Raw genomic sequence first — 27,359 nt, 5'->3', positions numbered from 1 at the left:
AATTTTTTCAAAATTATTTTATATTTAAGTATAGTTGATTAACAATGTTATGTTGTTTCAGGTGTACAGCAAAGTGATTCAGTTAACATATCTATTTTTCCAAATTCTTTTCCTTATAGGCTATTATAGAACATTGGACAGAGTTTCGTGTGCTATACAGCAGGTCCTTGTTGGTTATCTGTTTTATGTGTCAGTGTATATATGTTAATATATATAAATATATATATAATAAAATATATATATATTATATATAAAATATATATAAAATAATAAATATAAATAAACAATGGGAAGGTGCATGCTGGTCTACTGCACCCACGGAATCCAGGGCGTCATGTCTCCCAACAGCTGACCCTGTGTGGCTCAGCTGGTAAAAAACCCACCTACATAACACAGGAGACCCCAGTTCAATTCCTGGATCAGGAAGATCCCCTGGAAAACGGATGGGCTACCCACTCCAGTATTCTTGGGCTTCCCTGGTGGCTCAGATGGCAAAGAATCCATCTGCAATGCTAGAGATCTGGGATCTATCCCTGGGTTGGGAAGATCCCTTGGAAGAGGGCATGACAACCCACTCTAGTATTCTTGCCTGGAGAATTCCATGGACAGAGGAGTCTGGCGGGCTACAGTCCATGGGGTCACAGACAGCCACACATAATGGACAGGCTAAACATGCACATATTAAATATAAAAGGGGATTCACTTTTACATACGTAACAGAATATTCTCATGCACCATCCTAGTCAATACCTTCCTTTCAAAGGTAAACACCACCCTGAGCTGAGTCACCATACATTAGTTTTGTCTGTTTACGGACTTCAAATAAGTGGAATCATTCAGCTGACTTTGTACTCAGCTGCTTCCTTCCCTCATCATATGGCTGCAACATACTGCCTCAAGTAGCAACACTGGTCTCTTGCTTATATTCCATTGAATAAATATATAACCATTTGTTGGAGATGTTCTACCACTACAGACCCATTCTACTGTTGGTGATGCCCTCAGTCTTATTTTCTTTGTGTGTTATCCTCCCCAGATGTCAACTCTATCCCCAAAGCAGACAGCCAGGTCCTTCTAGAAGCTATGAGCCATTCCAGGTTCCATGAGGTGTACACGAAGAAGGTAAATTCAAGCCTTTGAAGTTCTATGCTGGAGGAGATTTGAGGTCCTTTAGAGTCTTCTAAGTGAAACAGATAAAAAGTTAGTAACAACAAACATGTCCTTGCTCATGTTGACCCCTGTCCATTTAGCTAATGGATTTTTTAGCACCTCTTGTATGCCAGATATTTTCCAGTTCCTAGGAATGACACGTGAAATAAGATAGAGAAGAATACTGTTCTTCTGAAGCTAGCCTTCAAAGAGAAAGTTAGATGGTGATCAAAAGCTACGGAGAAATGAAAATAGGACAGCACAATAAAATGGCCAGAGAAGTCCTCTCCAGGGAGACCAAATAATAACAAGAAATAGCTCCTGGAGGACTGCGGGAACCATCAGGAGGAAGCATGCTCTAGACTGGCAGGGCCACGGTTATAATAGACGACGCTCCTGGGAACGAACTTGGCCTTCTTAAAGAACAGAAGGATGGCTCGTGAGGCTGGTGTGCAGCGGACAGCATAAAGACTTCAAGGTCAAGAGCATAGATTTTCTTCCCAGTGTGATGGGAAGCCACTAGAGGGCTTTAAGCAGAAGAGTACTGCTCTGGAAACTGAGTGGGAAACGGCTTAAAAGGGATCAGGAGCAGAAGCAGAATACCAACAAAGAGGCCACCTCCCTCAGTGACAGACGATGCTATCTGGAGATAAGATGGCAGCAGAGGCAAAGAAGTGGACTGAATTCGGTGTGTTTTGGAGACGGTCAATAGGCTGTGCTGCGGGAAGGCGCTGAACAAGCCTCCGTCTCTTCCTGCGTCTCCCTGGGAGCCCCTCTGTGCGCTAGGACGGGGATGGGAATCGCTTCCGCCGGCCCGTGGCAGGCAGGAACTACTCCACGTTCACATTCTCCTCCGGTCCCTACAACAGGCTTAGAGGAGAAGAAAGCAGACTCGGTACTTTCAGTTTTACAAATGAAAGACTCAGGATTTGAAGATCATCGTGGACTCATCTGAGGCTACACGGCGAGTGCGCTCCTAATCCAAGACATGGGCCCGTCCTTTCGGCATCTGGCCCCGCTGTATCATCTTCCCGAGCGACCGTAAGAAATCTTTGCTTTGAGTGTTTTCTCTTCGCCAGACAATGCGGGTAATTCATGGCGCCTGTCGCCTCTGCTGAGGCTTCCCCAGGCGCTCAGCAGTAAGAAGCTACCTGCAAAGCAGGAGCCACAGAAGACACAGCTTCAATCCCAGAGTCAGGAAAATTCCCTGGAGCGGGGCACGGCAACCCACTCCAGTATTCTTGCCTGAAGAGCCCCATGGACAGAGGGGTCTGGCGGGCTGTGGTCCACAGGGTCGTAAAGAGCCGGACACAAAGTAACAGCAGGCACGCGCGCACCACGCCTTTCCATCCTACGATGTAAGCAGCCTTATTGTCAGCCTTCTTTCGCAGATCTGCAACGCAGAGAGTTGAACTTTCCAAGCGGTCACAGCGGCTCACTCCAAGCCCATTTCCCATCATCACGCTAGCAGAATAAACAGAATCTGGTGAAAATCTTATTTGCCACCTCCAAGGCTAAGTATCTTCAGTTCAGTTCAGTCGCTCAGTCACGTGCAACTCTTTGCAACTCCATGGACTGCAACACGCAGGGCTCCCTGTCCATCACCAGCTCCCAGAACTTACTCAAATTCATGTCCATTGAGTCGGTGATGCCACCCAACCATCTCATCCTCTGTCGTCCCCTTCTCCTCCTGCCTTCAATCTTTCCCAGCATCAGGGTCTTTTCCAGTGAGTCAGTTCTTCGCATCAGGTGGCCAAAGTATTGGAGTTTCAGCTTCAGTATCTTAAATAATTTCAAATACCAGTTTCCTCAGAGACCTTAAACAGTATCACGTGCTGTGCTGTGCTAAGTCACTCAGTCGTGTCCGACTCTTTGTGACCTCATGGACTGTAGCCCCCCAGGCTCCTCTGTCCCTGGGGATTCTCCAGGCAAGAATCCTGGCGTGGGCTGCCATGCCCTCCTGACAAATAAGTACACACACATTGCAGACATTTTCTCCTCACCCGGGACTTTCATCAAGGAATCTATTGCTCAGCTTCTCTCACGAGCCTCTGGAAAGCTCATGAGGTGAGTTCATGCTGAGTCCTTTCACCATTCGATCCTTAGCAACATCTACGAGCCCATCAGATCCTTAGCAACATCTATGAGCATCAGTGTCAAAACGTCAGGGCTGTTGCGGGACCGATTTTATCATTCGCTGTGAAAAATATAAAGGATCCATTACAGAGCCAGCCCTTCATGATTATAAACATTTCCAGAAGACAAAGGAGTGAGCGATAGACAGGGTAACTCCAGATTAAAGCATCTATTTCTGAGATCTTCTCCAGGATGTCTCCTATTATTTAACCAAATAGTACATTACTTAAAAAAAAAAAAGTTTAAAATGCTTTCCAATTAAAATTTTCTTTTGTTTCATAAACCAAGCATGTGCTTTTTAAATGCATTCTGTTAAATTTTATGCAGTTTAGAGTCACCAGGACCATGTAATCTGATGGTCTCAGGTTATAGACAGAGAAGGTTACTGCCACCTATGCTCCAGCGTCCCCAGTGAGTTGACGAAAAAGCCAGGCCTGTGTCTCACCCTGGCCTCTGACTCCAGCACAGCAGTAATATTTTACTAACCTTCTTTGCTGTTACTAGCACCTTGATTTTAAAAAAAAAAAAAAAGGTCTAGAAACTCAGTCTAGCAATTCCATTCCTGGGTATACATCCAGAAAAAATCATGATTCAAAAAGGTATGTGCACCCCAATGTTCATCGTAGCAGCATTCCCAACAGGCAAGATTTGGAAAGGACCTAAATGTCCATCCGCAGAGGAATGGATAAAGAAGGCGTGGTGAGTGTACACGGCGGAACGCTATTCGGTCATAAAAAGAATGAAGTAATGCCACACGGACGGACCTGGAGATTATCAGGCCAAGTGAAGCAAGTCAGCAGAGAGAGACAAATGTCATATAGGATCACTTCAGTGTGGAATCTAAAAAAGTGATACAAGTTAACTTATTTGCAAAAAAGAAACAGACTCACAGATTTAGAAAACAAATTTATGGTTACCAGAGGGGGAAAGTGGATGGAAGGGATAAATTAGGAATTTTGGATTAACATATACACACTAGAATATATAAAATGGGGCTTCCCTGATGGCTCAGTGGGTAAAGAATCTGCCTGCAATACAGGAAATAAAGGAGACCCAAGTTCGATCCACAGGTTGGGAAGATCCCCTGGATGAGGGCATGGCAACCCACTCCAGTGTTCTTGCCTGGAGAATCCCATGGACAGAGGAGCCTGGCGGGCTACAGTCCAAAGGGCCACAAAGAGTCGGACACAAGTGAGCAACTAAGCACATATGTAAAATAGATAAGCAGCCAGACTTACTGAATAGCACACGGAGCTCTATTCAATATTATGTTAATAACCTAAATGGGAAAATAATCTGAAATATATATATATATATATATATATATGTATAACTGAGTCACTTTGCTGTCCACTTGAAACTAACATAACATTGTAAATCAACTGTACTCCAATATAAAATAAAAATCAAATTAAAAAAGAAAAAATTAGTCTATAGTTACCCATATAGCCCTGGCTCAGAGGTTAAAGCATCTGCCTGCAATGCAGGGGACCTGGGTTCGATCCCTGGGTCGGGAAGATCCCCTGGAGAAGGAAATGGCAACCCACTCCAGTATTCTTGCCTGGAGAATCCCATGGAAGGAGGAGACTGGTGGGCTACAGTCCACGGGGTTCGCAAAGAGTCGGACACGACTGAGCGACTTCACTTTCACTTTCACTATAAACATCTACTAATCTATGTCAACAGGTTTTCACATACTTTAGAGTTGGGGGAACTCTTTCAGAGCCAGTTCAGATGGGGCTTGTCGACCCCTCAGTCATAATGAGACACTGTCATAGTGTTCCCAAAAAGTTGAGCTCATTTCTCAACCGTAGTAGTCCTCGCTTTGTATCTGATTCGTCTGGTTAACCTTGTGCACAGTCCTCTGCAGGACTGTGAGCTCATCTCAGCAAAGATGTGAACCCCAGCACCTTGTATGAAGTATGCATTCAGCAACACTTCTCATGACTGAACGTACTGTGGAATGAGCCAGCTATTGGACAAACCCTTGGCCAACCCCTGAGCTCAAGTAGAGAGACCAGTTATGGATGTCATACAAAAACACCTTGGTATGGGGGGTGGGGTGGAGAATGGGTTGGGTGTTTGGGATTAGCAGAGGCAAACCATTATACATAGAATAGATAAACCCCAAGGTCCTACTGTATAGCATGGGGAACTATTTTCAATATCCTGTGGCAAACTATAGAAGAAATGAAATAGCCCTCATAGTCAACAAAAGAGTCTGAAATGCAGTACTTGGGTGCCATCTCAAAAATGACAGAATGACCTTGGTTCATTCCCAAGGCAAACCATTCACTATCACAGTGATCCAAGTCTGTGATTTTTTTGCTGTACAGCAGAAATTAGCATGACATTGTAGATCAACTATACTTCAATTTAAATAAAAGAAAGAAAGGCTTCTCTGTGAACTCTATTTCTCCCAACTTTTAAAAATAACTTCCAAAACACAGTAATGGAAATAACAGGTCACAAGTTACCTTACATGATCATCAGATTATACCGGGTGCTCCTAAAATTTCTCACTTTCAAGGGATCCTTAAGTGACTTAGAAATTGTCTTCACAGCATTCCTAACTCCAAAGAAATAATCAGCTGCTTTATGTACTAAATAGTTAGGTCCATACAACTTGGTAAGTTGGGTTTGTTTTCTTTTTTGTCCTAACAATTTAGTAGCCATTTGAAAAAATAATGTGCATAAACTGAAAGAAAACCTGCTTTTTTTTCATCCTTAAATAATCACAAGCACTTATTAATCAGGATGTGTGCATCCTAGTTCCTTGCACAACTTTGGGATCAGTGTGGACTGGCACCCACAACCCTCACCCACCTGGTGTTCCAGGTGGTGATTGCTGTGTAACACAGCAGCTGTCAAAATCCAGCAACTACATATGACCCCCTGGAAGGGGATGTAGTCCAGTCATACTGAAGAAACCGTGAAGTATCTTGGGCTGATAGTTTTTGTGGTTTTCAACAAATATTGAATATCACTATACTGAGGCAACTTCACACACACATACACACACACACACACACACACGCCTCAAAAACTGAACATTTTTTTGAGCCACCCTAAGGTAACTTCACTCTGTTTGGAAACTACCGGTTCATACCCTTTACAAAGGACTAATTGTCAACAAAGGCAAAGTAAGAATTCCAAAAGAAGAGAAAATTCTGCAAGGAAGACCTACAAACAGTGTAACAAAATTTCCCTTAGATATTGAAGAGGAATCAGTTCTTCTCTGGCTTGTTAGGACAAAAGCAAATCCTTGTTAAACTAATATTAAGATTCTTAAAATGCTATGATCTTTTGAAGGAAAATTATCTTCCTAATATTTCCCCAGTAACAATACATCAGTTTCCTTGAAATAAAAGAGACTTAGTGTGTAATTATTGTTGTTCTTTGATTTTCTTTCCTTCACCTTCTATTTCCTTGACATTCCATTTTAAATGAAATGTAAGGAACAATTTTGAACATTCAACCTTCACCAAAAAAAGGAACCTTGATTGATTCAAAGTTTTACTTTATGTACCTACAATTTCCCAGTAGTCCTATTTCTGAATCAGAATTTGAATAATCTTTACAACTTGTATTCCTCCCAAACTCAGATTTAATGACTCGGTAGGTTCAGAAAGAGGAGCAACAGCTGCAGCTCATCCCGCCGTGCTGTTCTGTAATGACAATGTTCTACCACATTAGCAATTGTGTCATTAATAAAAAGAAGCCCATAGGATTAACCAAAGACAGCTGACTTTAGTCAAATGTAGGTCAGGCTTTGTTTGCTCAGAAGCCGGTAATAAATTCCCAGGTAAGTGCTCTCGTGTGTCACACACACATGTCAGGAGCATAATTTCAGACCCACTTAATGATTCACATTTTTAAGTTTCTCTAAGCCATTTTTGAATTATTGTTAAGCATTTAAGTCCACTGCCAAGCCTACAGGCTCCTTAAAATTATTAACTTCTGTGACATTATAGCATGTTTTTCCTTTAGACACCACTTAAGAACACCTTGGAGGATTTCGCGTTCACCTTCCAGAAATCGAAGTTCTTACTAGAAGAGGCTCAAGGGTCACCCCTAATTTATAGCATAATTACGGGGAAGGGGTGTTGATGGCTAAGCCAGCCATCTGTAATTGCCAAGTCCTCCTTGTCTCAGAAAATACTATTGTAAGCCTAACGTGAATATTGCATTCTTAATCAAGTCTTGAGGTAGGCTTTATAGGAATAAGATGTCTAGAACCCACGAATCTAAAAATATTTTTTAAAAATTTAAACACTGTGGAAAACAGTGTAGCCATCTCTTAAAAGATTACCATATGACCCAGCCATGGCTTCCAAGCTATTTGTCTAAGAAATAGAACCATATGGGCACAAAAAGGTCCACACAAAAAGCAGCTCTAGTCATAACAGCCCCAAACTGGAAACAACCCAGACCAGCAGGAGGCTGGCCAAACAACGGTGTATTCATACACCAGAAAACACCTCAGCCGTGAAAAGGAAGGAAGTCTAGATCTGTGCAGCCACTGCAGACAAATTTCTAGAACAGTTAGGTCAGAAAACACCACACACAGAATAGTACATGCCGCGTGGTTCCGTTTATGGGATATTCTAGGACAGTCGAAACAAGTCTATGGTGATAAGCCAGAAGAGTGGAGGAGGGGTCACGGAGTGACGTAGGATTGTCTGAAAAAAGCACATATTCTGGTGATGAACAGTTTTCTATCTCATTCGAGGGAGGTTCTGTGCATGTATACATTTGTAGACGTTTTTAAAATATGTATTTAAGATCTGTCCATCAAGAAGTCATTATAATGAGGGTAGGGCAGGCACCTGGATGTTAGGAAGCAACTGAGGCAGTCACACTCAGCCTCTGATCGCCGTCACAGCGGGGCCCCCTCAGAGTCAGAGAGGCCACTGGTCAGCGTCACAGCGGGCCCCCCTCAGAGTCAGAGAGGCCACTGGTCAGCGTCACAGCTGGCCCCCTCAGAGTCAGAGAGGCCACTGGTCAGCGTCACAGCAGGCCCCCTCAGAGTCAGAGAGGCCACTGGTCAGCGTCACAGCTGGCCCCCTCAGAGTTAGAGACCCCACTGGTCAGCGTCACAGCCGGCCTGCCTCAGAGTCAGAGAGGCCACTGGTGAGCGTCAGAGCAGGCCCCCTCAGCGTTAGAGAGGCCACTGGTGAGCGTCATAGCGGGCCCCCCTCAGAGTTAAAGAGGCCACCGGTCATTGTCCGAGCAGGCCCCCCTCAGACTTAGAGAGGCCACTGGTCAGCATCAGAGCAGGCCCCCTCAGAGTTAGTGACGCCGCTGGTCAACGTCACAGCAGGCCCCTCTTCTAAGTTAGCGATCATTAGCAGTCCCACTCATCCGACCTTCACGACAGGACTGGGCGACTTCACTTTCACTTTTCACTTTCCTGCATTGGAGAAGGCAATGGCAACCCACTCCAGTGTTCTTGCCTGGAGAATCCCAGGGACGGGGGAGCCCGGTGGGCTGCTGTGGGGTGGCACAGAGTCAGACACGACTGAAGAGACGCAGCAGCAGCAGCAGCAGCAGTCCCACTCAGCCGTTGGTTGGTATTGCAGAGTGCCCTCCCACCCCACTTCCTCTGTATAAAAGGAGCCGAAGTCAGACTGAGGGGCATGTGTTCTGCTGAGGGGTTGTTGTTTTTTTAATGAATTAGTCTGCCATCTCTCTGTCTGCTAGCTTTCTGATTAAAGTCGTTGACCGCTGCCCCCAAAATCTCATCTCCCAATTTATTGGCGTGTTGGGTGCAAACAGAGCAAGCGTGGGCTCCAAGTCACTCTTCCCCTGTCCCGTCATGCACAGATCTCTGCACTGAGGCAGCTCAGTGGTGCCCCATCCCTGCCCCTGAGCCTCTGGTTATATTGCCTGTGTATCTGAATTTTGTATCAGTCTGTCCCCACCCCACCATGACCAAATTCATCCCAGCTTTCAGAACCCACTTCAGCCATCACCTCCCTGTCAAGAAAGTTTGCCTCTGTCCTCACCCAGAGGAATCTTCCTGTTATAAACACTCACCATGCTGAACGCCCAGTTTCTTATCATAATCACCACCATCTATCTTATGTTGTGAAATGGTTTTGACTCCAGCTCCAGCCAGAATCACTAGCTTCAAACCACTTATCTGCTCAGCTGTCAGAATTTAGCCAACTTACATCATCTCTCTATGCTTCTGTTTCTTCATCTGCTAAAAAATAAAGTAGCATCTCTCTTATAAGATGGTTATAAGCAGAAAATGAAATAATGTACATAAAATGCTTAGTCAGACACATTAAGTTTTCAGGAAAATTTATGCCAAAATCTGTTAGCCAAAAGAGAATACATTCTCTGAGTTATGGAACTATATTCCAAGAATTGAAAGAAGTTGTAAATGGAAACTTTTTGAGGAACTATAAAGATATTCCAGAAGGTTGGAAGTGGATTACCTTTTCTGCAGTTTCCAAAATAGGCCATAAAACTGCAGAATGGTGGTGTTGATTCTAGGTAGGAAGAATCTGTGAAAAAACAAAATAAAAATTTTTTAAAAGGAGAAGTCATCTAGGTACAAAAGAGAAATAAAAACACACATCCACACCAAGATTCATACATGAACAGTCATAACAGCTACACTCATCAGAGCTCAAAACTGGAAAAATGTCTGCCAACAGGTGTCTGCAACAGGATGCCACTCAGCGATGAGAAGGAGCACAGCAATATGGGAGAACAGCGATATGGACGAGCCTCAGAATCATTGCGTTGAGTGAAAAAAACAAAACACAAGAAAGCACACGCTGTATAAGCACATCTGTAACACACTCTAGGAAAAGCAAGTAGCCTATGATGACAGAAAGGAGATCAGATCTGCCTGAGGACCAAGGATGGACGAGAAAAGCGATGGAGAAGGGACAAGAGGAAGCCTTGGAAGGCGGCGGAAATGTCCTGAGGCTCCATCAGGGGGGTGGTTTCAATGGTACATCAAAATGCATCAAATTATACATTTGCATACGATTACACACCTTGATTAATTATACACCTATATCATATTTGCATACGATTACACACCTCTTACATTATGTATCTCATAAGTCTGTCAAAATGCATCAAAGAATACATTTAATATCTTTAATTTATTGAAGTATCATTGATTTACAAAACTGTTAACGTCTTTTACATAGCAAAGTGATTCAGCCATATTTTTTTTTTCATATTTTCTTCCGTTACAGCTTATTGTAGGATACTGAGGACAGTTCCCTGTGCGCTACAGGAGGACCTTGTTATTTATCCTTCCCGTACGTAATAGTTTGCGTCTGCTAATTCTAAACTCACATTCCTTCCCTCCCTCACACCCCTCCTCCTCAGCAAGCACAAGCCTCTGAGTCTGCTTTTGTTTTGTAGATGTGTAGATTTCCATCACATTTTAGATTCCACATATAAGTGATCACATATGCGAAATTATACATTTTAAGCGAGCGTAATTTGTTGTTCATGAATTATAACTTCAATCAAACTAATTCTCAAAAAAGAAATCATGAAAACACAAAATGATATTTTTAAGTCAGTTAAGAGCCTAGAAAAGGAGTAAGTCTGTTTGGGACACAGTATATTTTCATTGAGAAAATGTGGTATTTGCCTGATAGTTTTTCTTCCCCAACAGGGTTCCTGGGCCACGAGATCTGGGATGTACCGTAGAGGAAAAGTGCGTGGACTTCAGCAGATAAGTGGAGAGCTATTTTCACAGTACACTGTTGGATCAGATGAAGTTTCGCGGCCAGGGGCAAGAACACTTTGCGAGCTGGGTGGCGGTTCCTGTGTGGCCCTGAAGACCTCCAGCGGCAGATCACAGGGACTGCATTCAGTCCACTTAACATTGTCATCAGTTATTTGCCTGAACACCTAAGGGCACCAACATCACCTTTGTGTTGACTGAACACTGCTATGTTAGGCAAGAGATGATGATCTAAAATATCCTTTAGGCTGAACAGTAGTTTAGATCCGACAAGTCTAAACCTGACAAGGACAGCTTTCAATATTAAGTAGATAAATTGAGTCCAAACGTGAGCTTTCTGAGTATAAGACACAGGTGCCATGCCATACCAACAGGACAGTAGAAAAGGAAGCCTTAGAGTCATAGTCAATGATAAATTCAGGGTCCGTTAGCAATGAAATGTAGCTTTGCAGGAAGTGAGCATGACCTTGGGTTATATCAAGAAAGATGTAAGCTTTTATAGAAAGAAGGTGAAACTCTTGTTCTATATTCTGTCCTGCTGCTGCTGCTGCTAAGTCGCTTCAGTCGTGTCCAACTCTGTGCGACCCCATAGACGGCAGCCCATCAGGCTCCCCCATCCCTGGGATTCTCCAGGCAAGAACACTGGAGCGGGTTGCCATTTCCTTCTCCAATGCATGAAAGTAAAAAGTGAAAGTGAAGTCGCTCAGTCAGGTCCGACTCCTAGCAACCCCATGGACTGCAGCCTACCAGGCTCCTCCGTCCACGGGATTTTCCAGGCAAGAGCACTGGAGTGGGGTGCCATTGCCTTCTCATATTCTGTAATAGGCTTATATTAAAATATATGTTATGTTCTTGGTAGGATACCTGCGGTGGGGGGAGGTTTAAAACTAGATCAGAGGACGGGGGATAACAGTATTCTTTTAAATCCACGTTTCCTTAAGGACAGGGACAATGTCTCCGTCATCTCAGCATCACTAGGACGCATCTCAGTTTCTGGCTTGACCGTAACTATTGTTGTCCCAGTTAATACTGTAGCATCTTGATAAAACTTGGACTGATGCCACGTGGGAAAGCAACAGGGACTTTCAAGCTGAGAGAAGACTGAAGGAGTGGGATGTGGGTGACACGGGAGAGCAGGGTCAGATGAGCCTCTGGGTGTGGGCGAGATTGCACGCGGCCGCCAGATGTGTGTCCAGTCCCTAAATCAAGAAACGGAGCTTACAGTGTGTCTTTTTTATCACACACAGAAATTTCTCTGTGGCATACACTTAGAAGTAAAGTTTAGGGTTTTAGAACATTTCAAAATGATCTTTAAATGAGACATTGCAAATTCTGTCTGTGGAGTAAGCAATGTTCTTTCTAATTGAGTTGTTAATATATGACACATTAGCTTCAGGTGGACATCATAACGACTACTTTAAAACTGACCTCTCTCTGCTGCAGTGACGTCAGGTCCTCTTCTCTCCATGTGCTGGCCAACAAACAAAATTACAATATCAAAATCAAAATTACATCATCATCAAAATATAGGACATCTGGCAGCCCTGAAATCTTACCTTCTTCTAATTCAAATTACTTAACATGAAGTTCAACATCTTTCACATACTTCATTCGCCACTGGGTTTCCTCCTCTCCAAGATTACAGTCACACCTTCTAAGTGCTACTTTCTATTATCTCCTTTACTTTATTCCATTTATTCAAGTGTCCTTTATATATTCTAGGCACTAATCCTTTTAGATATTTGTACATTTACAATACCTATTTATGGCACAAGAAAGTTGTTTCCAAAGGAAGTTTATAAGTCATGGGAAATGTATTTAATAAAAAAAATATGTTTTATCCTTTTAAAAAAAATAGAGCTGTATTTCTACCCTCCTGAATCTGGGCTCATGTTACGATGACTTTGACCAAGAGAATGGGGAGAAAGTGGCACGGTGCCAGTTCCAGCCTGGCAGCTTCCATCCCCTCCTGCTTCGAATCCGGCCGCCCTGTTAGAAGGAGTCTCCAGCGGCCACAAGGGCAGACCCAAGCAGGGCAGCGCTGAGGGGGCAGCCAGCGGCCCCGCGGCGCTCCCTGCAAGCCCACCTAAGTGATCCACTTGGATACAGATCCTCACTTCAGCAAGCTACCCTGGCCGACACCACATGGAGCAAAAATAAGCTTTCCCCCCACTGAGTTTGGCCAGACTGCAAGATCATTAGCAATAAAAGTTACCGTCATTGTGTTGAGCCATGGTGATTTGTTAGGGGGCAAGAGAAAATTGAAACAGTGAGCGTCTTCACATCTATGAAGCGCTTCATAGACTTGGCCCTGTGGGCTAGAATTAGGACCAATACGGAGGATTAAAACCAACGTGCATAACTGGATGAGACTCACAGAGGAGCTGCCAAGAGAAGACTAGGCAGAGAAATTCAGAAGAGAGTGCCAGAGCTGGACTGGCCTCAGGAGATAAAGCAAGAATCTAGATTACGATGCTCAGAGGACCTGGCTGTTTAGACGCAGTCTCGGACGGCATCAGTGCCCAAGGTTCCGCCTGCATAGCAGATGTGGACATCACAGTGCTGGGCTGGGGGGCAGGGCGGTGGGCAGGATTCAGGTGGAATCTGTCCATCCAATGGCTGGGGACAGACGGATGGGAAAGGACTGGAAGGTGGCCTGGGCCCCAGTCAGTATGATACTCAGGCTGGGGTATCAACCTCGAGGCAAAATCAGAGAGGAACAGAGGAACAAGGCTGGGCAGCAGAGTGGGAGCGCTAAGGGTGCCGCTTGGGATAGGGACAGGCCTTTCACCTGCCAGACGTCAGCCTCGGTCTTGATCCCAACCTCGGATGGGACCGAAGATCCTAACGTGTCATCAGGCTAGATTAAGATTAGCTCAGAAACCAGGCAATGAGAAACTGGCTCAGGAACTGGGATGGACACGTAGGTGAAAAGCAGCTTTTCAAAATCCTTAGCTGTATGGGGGTCAGACAAGAGGCTTCTGAGGGTAATTAGTGAAAAAGAAACACAGAGAAGAACCTTCTCATTCAGAAGGGTGTCCATGATGTGAAAAACGGACTCACTGGAAAAGACCCTGATGCTGGGAAAGACTGAAGGCAGGAGGAGAAGGGGACGACAAAGGATGAGATGGTTGGATGGCATCACCAACTCGATGGACATGAGTTTGAGTAAACTCTGGGAGTTGGTGATGGACAGGGAAGCCTGGTGTGCTGCAGTCCATGGGGTCGTAAGCAGTCGGACACGACTGAGTGACTGAACTGAACTGATTCCCATGATTGCAAAAACTGGCCAGAAGAGCTATAGAGAAGATGCCGGTCTCTCTAATGTGATTTCTTCCCGTACTTTCCCCTTAACTATTCTTTAGCCCCGCTGCCTTTGCCCTCTTTCTAAGATATATCTAGTTTGGTCCTGCCTCAGGGCTTTTGTATCAGCTGTTCCCCAGGGTGCTGTAGATCTCTACGGGTCTTTCCCTCACCCCCTCCTGGCCTATTCCAATGCCACCTCCTATTCCCACCCAACCTAAGATTTCCTGGAATTGAAAATACACGATAAGAGGGCAAACTGCTTGCACAGAGTACATAGGTGCTCAACAGGGAAGGGGTGGATGGATGGACAAATGAGTGGGTAGATGGATGGACAGACAGATGGGTACATTCATGGATGGACAAATGGATGGATGGATGGATGCAGCCTAACGTTTAGAATACTCAGCACTACGGGTTCATGAACACACTGGCACAATGTAATTCACTGGACTCCAAAGGAAAAAGTAAAATGCATTTTCATCTCTAAGAGTTTACCAAACAATTTCTAGAATGCCCAAATATATTCTGTATATTCATGCTTAAGAGAACAATTTCCTAAGAGAATTAAATTTCATATCAGAATCTCGTTATTCATTCTGACCAGCTGAATCTGAGCAGGCATCACCACGACCCTGTATCACTTGGAACTCACTAAGCCCAGCGCAGCTCTGCTCTGACCATCTGGAACCCCAAGCCCTGGGGCAAGAGGAGAAACTCAAGCTACAGAGAAGCAGTGACCAGCCGGCATCCAGAAGCCTTTCCTCTCAGCTACTTTCTCATTTACATTTGGCTGGACATACCTTGCACCTGCTTTTTACCTCCCATCACACACTGTCAACATGGGATATTTCTACAGACCTCTGACACAGAACGTAGACTGTCCCCTCAACAACAGGCAAAAGTTCCATCTACATAAATTTTCTAACATCTTCTGATACAACGAGCATCCTGCTCTCTAAGGCAGAGAGTGAAGATCTGAGCTCGAGGGTGGGGTTTATAGATTTCCTTAACACTGATCCAGAGGCAGAAAAACATTTCACAGCACTATGCAGTACACAGAATACATGGAAAACATTTACCTGTGCCCATGAATTCTAATATTTCTTACTCATTTTTAAGCCACCGATCAGAACCCTCTCCTCTGATCTGATGACACACGTGCACGGAGGCTGGAGTTTTGAAAAGCCCTGCTTAACAAATAATCACCATCAGTGCTTACAGAGAGTGTGCACCAAGTGAATGATTACCATCAGTGCTTACAGGCAGTGTGCACCAAGTGAATGATTAGTGCTTACAGGCAGTGTGCACCAAGTGAATGATCACCATCAGTGCTTACAGAGAGTGTGTACCAAGTGCCCAAAAACAGTTATCAAAGTGAGAAGCAAAGCCCAGACCCCCCAAACCTATGAATAATGTGACCATTTTGTTACACTATTTATTTTGTAAGACTGAAATCACTGAGTTAATACATGATGGATGAGATTAGCTAAATGCAGCAATTAATGTACGCCAACGCAGAACTCTAGGGATTTGTAAATACGGAAGTCCAATCCAGGTGTCCTGGATTATCATTTTAATGCGGAACTGGGGACATGACAGCTTCGGTTTGCCTTGTCGGGAGGAATCCTGCTGATTGCAGAAACTGCTCCTTTTGCGATCATGTGAGCAGGGAGTCAAAACCCAAGGACTTTCTCGTGGGTGCCACAGCCAGGGCCTCTGAGCACAAATACACAGCCCGCTTGGCGGCTCACGGACCAGGGCAGTAGCGCATCTCATCTCGTAGCTCAGTGACACTCATCGCTGTCCCTCCTCCCATCCTCCATGCAGCTTGGGATTTAGACATCTCTTTCCTACACGCGTTTTCCTCTAGGAACACACTCTGCAGCTAATACGAATTTCCCCTTTGGTCTCTAGTGAGATTTTCCCTTGTAGATGAATAGTTTGGGGTCTTGGGGTATATTTATCAGTCCTGTGGGCTGGATTATCTGATCCCTTTCACACTGAGTGAAATATCACGGTTGTGCAAAGCTGAGCACGTGGCAGCCCTGAGGGGACAATGACACCTGGGACAGCCAGCCTGGGCAGCCCGCCAGCCGCCCCCTCCCCCAGGACACACCCTCTCTCACCTGCCTCTCTGCACCTGGAGCGAGTTACTCGGAGGCTGAAAAACGACAAATCAAATAAAAAAGAATTGCTTTTGTGAAGGAAAGCATTGACCCGGCCCTCCCCTAGTCAGCTGGAGGGATGAGCGTCACTGAGACCCCGTCAAGCTTCCTCCCCCATGAGGGTTGTGCGTGGGCCAGCCGAGCACGGAACGAAGTGGTCTTATTCTTTTATGATTTAGTTAATTCATTATTTTGGGCTGCTTTGCGAGGGCGTTCCTGTGCGGCGAGCGGGCGTGCCTCTTCCCGCAGCGGGCGGGCTCCCCACTGCGCGGCTTGCCTCTGGGACACGGGCTCAGAGGTTGAGGCCCACGGGCGTCGTTGCTCCGAGGCGTGGGAGATCTTCCTGAACCAGGGATCGAACCGTGTGCCCTCGGCAAGCGGATTCTTATCCACTGAGCCACCAAGTAAGTTCCTAAAGTGGATATTTTTAAGAGAAGACAGATGGGCCTGGGTCACAGGCTCGGAGGTCCACAGGCCGCCTTAGAGCTTCCAGTTAGCTGCTACTTAGAGCCCCCAGTTGGCTGCTGGGCCTGGGCTGGCACTGATCCCCGCCCTTCTTCATTCACTCCCACACGCCGCGTGAGGTTCGGGGGCCACCAAGGAGACAGGGCTGCACCCTCAGGAAGCTCGAAGACTGGTAGGGTGAGGGGCACCATCACTCGCAATAGACCGCCATGCATCGGGCAAGGCCCACTCAACCTGGGGGAGGCCAGTGAAAGGCGATCTGGCAGGGAGACCCCTCAGGCGGGCTCCGGGGGGGACTGGAGACCACCAAGGCAGCGGAGGACTGCAGGAGGGCGAGCCTGCCCGGGAGTGGGCGCCGGCCTCCTCACCGCGGCTCCCAGAAGTGGAGGGAGGCGGTTTTGTTATCACAGATTTGCTTTGTTTATTTGTTGCCAGGTTAAGTGCACGATTTATCTGTATTGACTGTGAAATTCATCTTTTTCTCCTTTTTCCCAAAATCTATTTTTTCTAATTCCCAATTGGCATATAGTTGCTTTACAATGCTGTGTTAACTTTGCTCGACAGAAAAGTAACGCAGTCATGCCTACACACATGTATATATGTGATGGATATACATTGATATAGATATAGATGAGGCTTCCCTGGTGGCTCAGACGGTAAAGCGTCTGTCTACAGTGCGGGAGACCCAGGTTCGATCCCTGTGTGGGGAAGATCTCCTGGAGAATATCTATACGTCTATATTTCTATATCTGTATTATATCTATATCTATACACACTTTGTTTCTTATATCCTTTGCCATTATGGTTTCTCCCAAGATAGTGAATATAGTTCCTCGTGCTATACAGCAAGACCTCGTTGTTTATCCCCTCTGTACATCGTGGTCATCCTAGTCCGCATCTGCTGATTCCAAACTCCCAGCCAACCCTCCGCGCCCTCCCCTCCCCCTCGGCACCCCGGTCTGCTCTCTCTGTCCACAATTCTGACTGTTTCATGGACAGGCCATCTGTGTCATAGTTTAGATTCCGCATATAAGTGGCATCACATGGTGCTTCTCTTTCGCTCCCTAACTTGCTTCATTTAGCATGCTCATCTGCCTCCGTGCCGCAAACGGCATGATTTTGTTCTCTGATCAAGCTCTTTCTTTGGCGAAGCTTTTCTCCAGACATGAAGCAGGCTGAGGACACCGGCGGTAAAGACCATAGAGTCCTGCTCTGGTTTATACGCCCCCACCACGCCCGACTGGCAGCTCAGAGTGTGCTGCTGGTGCGAAAACAGCACAGTCAACAGCTCTGGGCTTCCATGACTGAACAGGCAATACAGCTTTCCATTTTCACTCACAAAAGTGGCTCCTAATTGCTCTATAAACTCAAAATAAAGAGGACGAGGAATGGATGAGCTTTTGGAAACAAAGAAATCAGAAAGTAGTTGATTATACCGTGCATATTCATTCTCATATATGAGGCTATTTGAAAACCTACAAACACCACATTTTGTTCAAAGCTTTCTTGATGTTTTAATGTAAGAACACTGCCTCCATATTTTTTTTAACTTTTTAGATTGTACCGAGGATGAGATGGCTGGATGGCATCACGGACTCGATGGACGTGAGTCTGAGTGAACTCCGGGAGATGGTGATGAACAGGGAGGCCTAGCATGCTGCGATTCATGGGGTCGCAAAGAGTCAGACACGACTGAGCGACTGAACTGAACTGATTGGGGTATAACTGATTAACCACGTTGTGACAGTTTTGGGTGAACAGGGAAGGGACTCAGCCATGCACATACATGCGTCCACTCTCCCCCAAGCTCCCCTGCCACCAGGCTGCCAAGCAGCACTGAGTCCTTGCGGCTTATCCGTTCTAAACACAGCAGTGTGTATGTCTGTGCACGTCGGTCCCAAACTCCCTAAGTATTCCCTCTGCCCCGCTCCCCCCACCTCGCTTCACCACCCCCACCCACAACCAGAAGCTCCTCCTCTGGGCCTGTGAGTTTGCTTCTATTTTGTGAGTTCATTTGTACCATTTAGTCTTAGATTCCACAGAGAAGGGATGTCACACAATATTTCTCCGTCTCTGTCTGACTGACTTCACTCAGAATGACAATCTCCTGGCCCATCCATGTTGCTACAAACCTGCCTCCCTGTTTCTAATCTTTCAAGAGTGTAGAGAAAAATGGAAATTTGGGCTTTTGCTTAAGGGATGATTCTATTGTGATATGACAATGATGATTTTTATGTGCATGACTTATGTAGCAAGGAAAGGCTTACAAACACTTCCCTGACTCCAAGACTTTTGAAAACTGCTGAGTCACTGCAACCAGATTAATGAGGATGTGGTCAATTGACACGTAAAGTAACATGACATTGAGGAGTGAAACCAACTGCTTTGTTTTCCAGAAAAGTTGACTAAGATGATTCATAAACTACAAAATATAACCAGAAGATCAAAAAAATTTCTGTATTTTCATGTTCAGTGTGTTTAAATGTGATTTTAAAAGCAGCAAGCCCATTTGTATCCTCTCTTAGCAATGAACTCACTCTTGCATTTAGAAATTCTCTCCACAATCCCATTTCTCTGCGTTCAGTGAGCTGATGACACTGCCATCCCTGGGGTAACCTCCTACAAGTCAAGCACAGTGAATTGCCCGGCAACAGGGCTGGGCAGGAGACAGGGGCTGAGGCTCAAAAGCTCCATTTTTACTGCAATACTGAATTAACTGATAACCAGGGTGTTTTGTTTGGTTTATTTTTTCTGGAATTCTTTGGATGACTGTATTTCTCATAGAGATAAACAGATGTAGCCATTCAACACACTTTGCTAAGTGCCTCCTTGGAGATTTCATGCTAGCTCTTATTTTTGAGAGTAGAGATAGGTGGTGCGTCATATCGACTAAGCGGCCTAGATAAAAGTCATCTAGCCTCTCGTAGCCCCCGTTTCCTTATCTCTGGGTCCCAGGGCTCTGCCCCCGGCATGGTTCCGCACTTCTACTCACACCCAGTCTGTGACTTCTTTACCATCGTTCAGAGGCTTCAGCTGAGTCACCTGGAGCTCATAGCCGGTTCCCAGCCAGATCACCAGATCTGACAGTTTCAAGAGCTCCTGAACTTTCTCGCTCTGGCAAAGCCCAGCCATCCTGCGATGGCGCTCTTTCTTCGCAGCTCTCAGGTTGCTTATTGAGATGCGCATGCGTAGCCTGTTTTTCTCCGACATCCGGCCTGTCCTTTTTTTCACCATGTTGCCTCCTCCGGGAGATTTCTAACTTCTGTGGAGAGGGGCACCACCCAAGGACACCACTCGCTAATCCCCTGGCTGTACCATCCGCTGGCATTTCACACCCCCTCTTCCTTGACTTTGAGTACAAGGCTCTCTGCTACCTTATTTAATTACGAAAGTACAGTTGATTTACAATATTATATTAGTTACAGATATACAACATAGTGATTCGTTTTTTTTATAGATTGTACTCCATTTAAAGTTATTACGCAATGCTGGTTATTTCTTCTTGTACTACACAGTATATCCTTATTGCTTATCTAGTATTTACTGCTCCCTTCCTACCCAGCTCTGCATGGATTTTCTTTGCCTGCCTACCTGCTAAGTTGCTTCAGTTGTGTCTGACTCTTGGTGACCCTATGGACTGCATCCCGCCAGGCTCCTGTGTCAAGGCTAAAATAATGGAGTGAGTTGTCAGGCCCTCCTCAAGGGGATCTTCCTGACCCAGGGATAGAAACCCCATCTCCTGCATTGCTGGTGGACTCTTCACTGCTGAGCCCCTGGGGAAGCCTGGCTCTTTCTTTACACTGATGGTTGTTGAAGAGCCCCTCTGTCGGCCTCCACGTTGTCTTTAGGGCAAGTCGCTCCACACAGGGGTGTATTTTTGATGTGTTCATGGTGGGAGGTGAGCTCAGCATCCTCCTTATCCACCATCTTGATCTCCTCCTCTGCCACCTTCTTTAAGAAATAAACAACTTTAAATAAAAGACCTTGTTTCTAGCACAAACTTTGTAGAAAAAGTAACACAGAAAGCCATTTTATCTATGTTTTTGATGAGTGTATAAATTTGTATAACCTTTTGAAAAGGCAATTTGAACATATCAAGAGCCTTATATTAGTTATCTGTTTTTACATTGAAAATTACCCCCAAAACAACAGGGATTTTTCATCCCACAGTTTCTGCAGGTTAGGACTGTCGGAGCAGCTTAGCTGGGTGTTCCTAGTTCAAGTTCTTCCGTAAGGCTGTAGTCAACCCGTGTGCCTAGGGCTACATCCATCTGAAGGTTTGTCTGAGGCTACAGGCTTTGCTTCCCAAATGACTCACTTGCCTGGCTGGAGGCTGGTCACCCCATGAACCTCTCCACAAGACTGCTTGAGCACCCTAATAACATGTCAACTGGCATACTCGGAACACATGGCCCAAGAAAAAGCAAGGAAGAAGCCGCAGGCCTTTTATGACCCAGTCTCCAAAGTCACACCAATCACTTCTGCCATAGCCTGCTCATTAGATGCAGGTCACTAAGCTTATCTCATTTTCACACTCAAGAGACGGGGAAAGACACGGTGTAAAACCACAACAAGCTATAAGGTATCTTGGAGAAGTTGTCCAAAGCATACATACACACAGACCTCTATAATGCTGTCCATTGCAGTGATATTTATAAAACAAAAACATAAAACCCTGCAATGTCCAACAGTTGGGAAAGTGTTGAGCAAAGCTCAATATGCACTTTATGCAGCGATTTCAAATACTGTTTCCAAGAATATTCTATAGCATATGCAAAGGCTTTTATTGTAACGTTAGAAAGGGAAAGCATTATATGAAAGCAGTAGAGATGGAAAATATCCTAAAGAAACAAGATGTTAAAATCAGATACCTTTGGGTGTTAGGGTTGAAGGTGATTTTTCTCGCCCTGCTTCTCAACATTTCCGCATAATGAGGCAGCCAGCTCCCTCTTTTCCTCTCTTTCCAATTTGTGGTGTATTTATATGCACTCTTTTCAAACTTGTACCTATAATGGTTTATTAATCAGTTTCCTCACTTTTAACAGAAGAATTTATTCTTTCCATGCTTACCTCATCTAATTAGTGATTTTTAAATTATGAAACCTCAGTCTGAAAGACACAGCAAATCAGACATGCCTATTCACTGCCCCCAGTGAGGAGAAGGCCGGCACTCACCTGCACACAGGTGTGGAGGCTGGTGGGGTGCCGGGGCTCTGGGCCAAGCCCAGCCCAGGCCATGACGGGCGTTGGCAGGCCCGGCCTTGCATGCAGATGATGGTCAGCTGACCCCAGGGAGCAATTCCTGGACCAGGAGGCAGATGCAGGCTCTACCAGCACAGCTCTTGGGAACTCGCCTGGGACTCGCACAGCTGTCTTCTTATAGGTGCTCCCCTGAGAAAGTTCCAGAAAGCAGACCCCCGGGAACCACTCTCACGGGTGAGAGGCACTCTCCGCTCTTCTCCTCCGCACCCTCAGCCTCCACCCACCCCGTTCCATCCACGTTTCCATTCTAGACAATTACAGCTGATGCTGCCCCTGCTCCTCCCAGGTCCTAGGAATCCTCCTGACCAGCTCTGAGCACCCCTCCCCCAGCTTCAAGGTGCTTTGCTTCTAAGGGCTCATATCTGCAACTTTCTTCAGGGGTTCCTTTTGAGCTACTGGACTGCGATGCTGCAAAAACAGAGAGTTAAAAGCTCTTCCGCATTCCTATCTGAGCCCTCACACCACACCTCCTGGTCCCCAACACACACACACACACACACACACACATATACACAGCAGTTCTTAGGCGATGACTGATTTAAGTAGGAATATGAAAACCCAGCTCCCCTTCTCAAGCCAGAGCAACCTTGAGGTGTAATTTACACTCTGACCTACTGCAGGGATCTGTCTGAGGCTGGAACTTGGCCCAAAACATCTTCGAGTCTCAGTTTCTCCCCTTCCCTGTCTGGCTTCCCCCACACCCTTTCCAATTCTTCAGGGAGCTCTTTCCTAATAAACTGACACAAATACCTCTTTTCACGTTTGGCTTCTGGAAAACAGATGAAAAACTCACAGTCTCAATGGAGTTAGGTGCCTGGAGACCAGGGATGTTAAAAGTCCTTCAATGCCATAAAAACCTCACACAACAGAGAATGTCCCTCCCCAAGAGGCCAAAGGGCTTCCCAGGTGGTGCTAGTAGTAAAGAACCTGATTGCCAGTTTCAGAGACATAAGAGACATGGGTTCCATCCCTGGGTCTGGAAGATCCCCTGGAGGAGGGCCTGGTAGCCCACTCCAGTATTCTTGCCTGGAGAACCCCAGGGACAGAGGAGCCTGCTGGGCTACAGTCCACAGGGTGGCAAAGAGTCAGTCACAGCTGATGTGGCTTAGCACGTGAGCCCAAAGGCCCAAAGCATCCTGACCAAGAAACGCTGGAGAAAGCAGAGAAGACAAGGAGCGTGCAGCTCAGAACACGGATAAAGCACCAAGTTCAGACTTGACTGAGGAAGAGGAGTCAGCTAAGGACACTTAAAGAGGAAGTAGCCAGAGAGATGGGGGAAACCAGGAGATGGGAAACCGAGAAAGGTAGGTATCTCAAGAAGAAGGGGGTCTCAGCGGTGTTAGTGGCCAGTGGTCACACAGGCAAGGACAGAGACCTGGTCGTTAAGTTTGCCGCATGGAGGTCTCTGGTGCCCTTGACAACTGCATTTTTCAAGGGCAGTGAGACTGGAGTCAGATAAAGGGAGGAATGAATGTGTATGCAAGAACAGGAGAGAGCTGGTGAGCCTGGTCTTGAACGGATGTGGAATAAGAGGAGGCTGATTGCAGAGGAATCTGGGACAAAGGGAAGCTCTTCAAGAGCACGTTTACATAACGACAGGAATGGCTCAGTAGAAAAGGGGCACGCGATGGCTCAGGAGAGGGGAAAACAAGAGGAATACAGCTGGAGCCGACAGGAAGTGTGGGAGTCTTTACCCTCCCCAGCGCCCCATTCTGAGAAACAGAATGCCTCTTCTTCCCTCCAGAGCCCACCGCTGACCCCTCTCCAGAGGGAAGGAGATACACTCATTTTCCAAAATGCCTCATCCTTCTCGAACAGCGGATTGGAAGACCTCTTACTAAAGCAGGCGGAAAGCACACGGGAACAAGCCCTCCCCTCCTATACACAGTCCTCAGGCCCTAAGTGGTCTTGAATAATGATCAGGACAGGTGTGGGGAGCTGACCTTGATTTTTGAAAGAGAGTTTCCTCCCTTGGGAATTCCCTGGCGAGTCCGCGGTTAGGGCTGCATGTTTTCTCTGCAGGTTGAGGGCGCAGGTTCAACCCTTGGTTGGGGAACTAAGATTCTGCAAAGGTGAAAAAAAAGGAAAGGAAAGAAGGAAGGGAGAGAGTGAGGAAGGGAGGGAAGAAGGAAAAGAAAGAAGGAATTTTTTTTTTTGGATCCTGTCTTGCCTCCTCTGGCCCTCTAGCTTACGACCCACGGAAGGGTGCCGCTCACATCTTTCAGGAACGAACTTGCAGCAGGAAACGTGCTTAGCCAACCACCTGCGGCCGCTGCCTCTCTGAGATCCGCCCCACCGTCCACCCCGGGTCGCTCTGCGGGCCTGCTCTCACGGATGCCTGCGCTCCGCCGTCTCCTCGGGCCGATGCAAGACCCCTCCCCTCCGACTGGCCACCGTGGCTTTGGGGCTCCATCCGCGCAGCCGAGACCTTCTCAGGGCGCTGCGCCCCGAGGGTTCCCGAGGCTCCTCCCTCCCCTCCACTCTCCTTTCGCAGGTGCCAGCCCCTCAGCCTGACCTGAGGTTTCCTTCCAGTGGCTTCTACGGCCGCTCCTCTTGATCTACCGTGGGTACTTCCTACACTAAACCTCTTGCACTTCTAGTTCTGTCTCGGCCAGCTTCCTACAGGACTGAAGCCAGCACAGGTCGCTGTTCCTCTGGATGTTGGACACATGGCTCCAGACAGAGGTCTTGTTAACTCACCAGTTTGAAGATTTTATCTACATTGCTTTTCAACCAAAGTCTTTGCGTCTGTTGGAATATCAAATCAAATGCGTGTGTTTCAAGAAGTAGATGGCTAATGTGTTGTGTGCCTACTCACTCAGTTGCGTCCACCTCTTCTGTGACCCCATGGACTGCAGCCCCAGAGGCTCCTCTGTCCATGGGATTCTCCAGGCAAGAGGACTGGACTGGGTTGCCGTTTCCTCCTCCGGGGATCCTCCTGACCCAGGGATGGAATCTGTGTCTCTCGCAGCTCCTGCATCGGCAGGTGGATTCTTTACCACTGCACCACCTGGGAATTACTGGTGATTATTGGCAGCTATGCTCGTTTTATAAGGGATTGTTATAACCTCTGAAGGATTGGGCTCCAACTCGTATCTGTCTCTTCCCTATCGCATAAGCCCAGTTCAAGAGATTCTTATTTCTGCTGTTTGCTCTTTTCCATCAAAGAAGCCACAGTGCACAGTTGCCAAATGAATAGGTTGGAATAACGTCATGGTACAAATGGAGCAGAGTGCTACCCAGGCATTCTGCCTCGGGAACGTTCTTGATTAGCAACTCAAGCTAACTTAGGCAATAGGGGATTTGTTGACATGATAGAGGGCAGGGCAAAGGGCCTGAAAAAAGCCACAGGAAGTGGGGGCGGCAGGCTTGGGGATAGATGGAAAGAGCCAGGACACTGAGGACCATAAATCCGGGAGCAGGGCTCGGCAACCACCTAGTGGTGGGAAATCCTGCTCAGACTCTGGCCGCGTGTTGGCCACTGCTGTAGCATCACCTTCAACCATCTCTGACATCCGTGTGTCCACCTGGTTGGGCTCAAGTCAAAGAGCTGCCATCCGACTGCACCAGGGAAAAGCTGAGACGAGATCCAGGAAGTCCACCTTAGAGACGGCGGGACAGGCGTTATTACCAGCAAGGCCAAGGACAAAGGGGAGATGGAAAATTTCCTCAAAGGAACTCAAGGAGGTGTTGTGAAGGTGCCAAGTGCTGGAAGAGAAAAAGGAAAGGAAAACAGACAAACTCCACTGCACCCTTCTAGACCTCAAACCAGCCCATTTCCATCATTCAAGTGCTATAGAGTTAATTTCAAGATCTAAGTCTGTTTCTGTTTTGTAAATAAATTTATTTCACCTGTACTCCAATAGAAATGTTTTCATTTAAAAAAGCAATATTCAAATCTAAAAAGGCAAGTCATAGAAAGTTTGTTCAAAGAAAATATCAGAGCAGTGGTTCTCAACTTTGGCTGATTAAAGAATCATCTGGGAATCTTTTATGAATCCTAGTGCTCAGGTCAAGAAAGTGTGAGTCTCTCAGTCACGTCTAACTCTTCACGACCCCATGGACTGTAGCCCACCAGGCTCCTCTATCCATGGAATTCTCCAGACAAAAGTACTAGAGTGGGTAGCCTTTCTCTTCTCTAGGGGATCTTCTAGACCCAGGGATCGAACCTGGGTCACCTGCATTGCAGGCAAATTCTTTAGTGTCTGAACCACCAGAGAAGCCAGTGAATTGACTTTGGTCGGGGGCAGTGGGTCCCAGGCAGCAGACCTCGCCAGACCTCGCAGGCGGCTCTAACCTGGAGCCAAGACTGAAAACTAGACTTCCTTCCAGCGGAAAGTCCAACACGCGGAACAGACAGCGCAGCGCTGCTCCAGCTGCGCAGGGAGCCCGGCAGCATCCCATCCCCGTGGCCCCCAGGGCCTCTCCAAGGGACGCCTGAAACCGGCTCTTAAGATGCCTGCAGTCATGCAGTTGCTGACTCCTAATTTCCCCACAGCCCAGATGCAATCTGTCGGCTTGGCTCAGCATCCAAAAGATAATCAGCGTCCGGCCTCCGCTGCTCCCTCCTGCTGCCGCTCTCAACCAAGCCACGCCCATCTCAGCGTAGACTGTTGCAGTCGCGTCCCAGTGAGTCTTCCCGCTTCTGCCCTTGCCTCCTGCCATCTGCTCTCAACACAGCAGCAGAAATAACCCTGAAATAAGGGCTTTCCCTGGTGGCTCAGATGGTAAAGTGTCTGCCTGCAATGCGGGAGACACAGGTTCGATCCCTGGGTTGGGAAGACCTCCTGGAGAAGGAAATGGCCTTCTTGCCTGGAAAATTCCAAGGACAGAGGAGCCTGATGGGCTACAGTCCATGGGGTCCCAAAGAGTCAGACACAACCTAGCAACTAATGCTTTTGCTTTTAAGGGAAGTCTCAGCATGGCTCTCCTCCACCCAAAGCTCTGAAATGGCTCTAGACTTCATTCAGATTAAAAGGCAAAACATCGGATTCTAGACCAGGCATCCGGAACCCTTCTGAGTGACTGTTTCTGCTTGTTTAGGCCATATGATCCCTGTCACAGCTTTCCAGCTCTGCCGCAGTGGCCAGAAAGCAGCTGTGCACGATGTGGGAATGAACAAGCACGGCTGAGCGCCAGTGAGACCTGAC

The 27,359-nt window shown here is 46.6% G+C and overlaps 1 long non-coding RNA gene across 1 annotated transcript in view; it reads right to left on the bottom strand.

The window, feature by feature from the left end:
• Nucleotides 1-27,359, bottom strand: part of LOC121818036 (uncharacterized) — a 130,719-nt gene that overhangs the window by 58,181 nt on the left and 45,179 nt on the right. The window contains exons 5-7 of the long non-coding RNA XR_006058145.2: nucleotides 16,444-16,478; nucleotides 12,440-12,482; nucleotides 9,732-9,800 (exon numbers count right to left, since the gene is read on the bottom strand). This is a non-coding gene — a long non-coding RNA (uncharacterized LOC121818036). The remainder of the gene's footprint in view (nucleotides 1-9,731; nucleotides 9,801-12,439; nucleotides 12,483-16,443; nucleotides 16,479-27,359) is intronic.

Source organism: Ovis aries, chromosome 26 (assembly GCF_016772045.2).
Source record: "Ovis aries strain OAR_USU_Benz2616 breed Rambouillet chromosome 26, ARS-UI_Ramb_v3.0, whole genome shotgun sequence".
In the NCBI taxonomy this organism is placed as follows: Eukaryota; Metazoa; Chordata; class Mammalia; order Artiodactyla; family Bovidae; genus Ovis; species Ovis aries.
Note: the sequence above shows the minus strand (reverse complement) of the source record. Positions and strands in the feature narration are given on the sequence as shown.